Source organism: Pteropus alecto, unplaced genomic scaffold (genome assembly GCF_000325575.1).
Source record: "Pteropus alecto unplaced genomic scaffold, ASM32557v1 scaffold40, whole genome shotgun sequence".
Classification (NCBI taxonomy): Eukaryota; Metazoa; Chordata; class Mammalia; order Chiroptera; family Pteropodidae; genus Pteropus; species Pteropus alecto.
Window position 1 is genome coordinate 20,109,778 of NW_006431919.1, and position 2,710 is coordinate 20,112,487.

The following is a 2,710-nucleotide window of genomic DNA, read 5'->3' on the forward strand; positions in this document are numbered from 1 at the left end:
GGATAAACGTTCCAGAAGGGTAATAATTGACAAACTCCAGACTCAGGAGCTTCAGTGAAAGTCATTTTCATTCGCTGAAGTTCATGTTTGACGACCGTCCTGGCACATAAAGAAGAAAATGCTGCAAGATGGGGGTGGGGAGGTGGCATTCTGGCTAGCTGCCATTCTAGCGTGCGCCCGAGGGCCAATGGGGCCCATCGGGCTGGCTGGGAACAGCCCAAATGTTCATCAGCAGATGAATTGGATAAATCAATTGGATTATGTCCATACGATGGAATATTATGCAGCCATAAAAAATGAAGTATCGATACATTCTACGATATCGATAAACCTCGAAAACGTTATGCTAAGTGAAAGAAGCCAATCACAGAAGCCTACATGTTATTATTTCAGTTCTGTGAAATATCTGGAAGAATAAGTAAATCCATAGAAAAAGAATGAAGGTTGATGGCTGCCAGTGAGGAGCAACTGCTTAATGGGTTCCAGTTTCGTTTCTGGATGATAGAAGTGTTTTGGAAGTAGGTACAGGTGGTGTTTGCACGACACTGTGAATGCTCTAAATGCCACCAAGTCATTTACTTTAAAATGGTTCATCCGTGTTACGTAAATCTCACCTCAATAAAAAAAAAAATTTTAAACATCGTAAAGCACATTCATCTGTGTATCACGCATGATCAGTAGAAAAGGTGCTTTGTGGGTAAAAAGGAATTTGTTTAAGGAAAGCATATGCTCGCCCCTCAATCCTCCCAAATGAAAATTAGACATATGCCTCTAGCCCTCAAGAATTCTATCAGGCTTTAAAGCTCAGTTTAAATTAATTTCTTCCAACTTCTTCCGGTTTTATTTGAAATGCAAAACAGAAAGACTGACAGCCTGACCCAAATGCTGGTTGATTCAAGTGTTCTTTATGCTGTGGTAGCTGGTCAGTTTAGAAAAATCCAAGGGACCGAAATGCCAGCAGAGAGCATGAACACCGACCACGAGACCAAGGAGGCGAGCGTCATTTGTTTAAGTAGTTTGCGGGTCTCTCAGCAGGCTCTAAGTTACTGTCCAAAGAAATTCAGTAAACCTTCTTCGGGCCTATTTATGAGCTATCTGTGACCTTCAACACCATAGCAGGCCATGGCTGGGAGGGAGTGGGGCCGGGCCACCTGGCCAGGCAGCTGGTGGGGAGAATCCACGCACTTAAGCTAGTAGGTACTCAGGCTCCACTGTTAACCAATTACATTATCTTGTTATTTTTCACCTTTTAAGTATTTCTGTACGGAATACACTTATTTCGCGGACTTCTGCTTCTCATCCTACTATTCTTCATGGATCTTCCCCTCAACACTATTTTCTCTTTACCCACCAGCGCCGATGGGCGTGCCAATAAGCGGGTCTGTACTTCAGCCATGAAACCAGCCTTCCTGGTGCCCTAACGCACACACAGAGGATTTAGGCCACATCTGCATCTGGGATTAGCAACCATGAGGCTGAAAATCAGCTTTTAATCTTAATTCTAACCAGACTGCTAGCTAGAGAGTAAAAAAAAAAAAAAAAAGCTTATTAGAGCGAGCCATTCTTTTAAAACTATGATTGACCCGTATTTAAATGAGTTTCAGCTCTCAGGCGGACTTTGACTCTACCCGCAAGTGTTCCCACTGATGGTTGGGCGGCTGCCGTGTGCCGGGCACGAGACAGGGCCCTGTGCGCGCTTTAGCTCCTCCCCGTCAACTCTAGACGTTCTTCACTCTTATAAAGAAGGCGGCTGAGAATCAGAGCTCACACGGCAGGGAGTGGTGGAGCCGGGAGTCAAACTCTGGTCCGCAGGCCTCCCAAGTCTCCCCGCAGCGCCCCCGGCCCCCAGAGCTTCATACAGGCCAATGGCATGGGGGGCGGGGGTGTGTGTGTTAAATGTGTTCACCGTGATAAAATATACATAACATTTACCCTTGTAACCATTTTAAATGTCCAGTTCAGTGGCACCGAGCACATTCACACTGTCGTGCAACCGTCATCACCACCATCTCCAGAACTTTCCATCTTCCCCAAACTGAAACTCCGTCTCCTTAAACGCTAAGTCCCCACTCCCCTCCCCCAGCCCCTGGTCCCCAGTTCTACTTTCTGTCTCTGTGGCTATGACTCCTCTAGACGTCTCAGGTAACTGGAATTATACAGTATTTGTCCTTTTGTGTCTGGCTCATTTCACTTATTTTTTTTTCCCAAGGGTATGTTTGTTTTTTAAGTTAAAAAGCAACTTTGAGAACTTTCCAAAGGGAAATACTCCGTTTACCTGTGACCTGTGAGATCAAAGCTTGAGTCTGGGCCTGGGGCCACACAGTTTGCGGGAGGCTGAGACCTATCCCCAAAACTGCGGGCAGAGCCCCAGGACCGGCTGATTCCCAAAGACAGATCAGACCCACTGAGCTTACCCAGCGGAGGTGCAGGCCATGGGCCCCAAAAAGGTTAGTGGACCATTTCTTTAACGTAAATTCTCGGCGATGCGTTTTTGGGTCAGGTATATGCTGTTTACCATTGATGAAGGTAAGCTTTCTGGTTGAAAAAGACATACTGGTTCTAGTAAGATGTCCTCCATGATTCCTCTTCCCTTCCCTCGCCCCAGAGACGGTCACTGAACAGAAGTGGCGCCCGCCGTTCCCAGATCCTAGTTACTCCACAAGCAGCTAGTTTTGCTAATATTTCGGATTAGTCTTTAAAACTGCCAGAG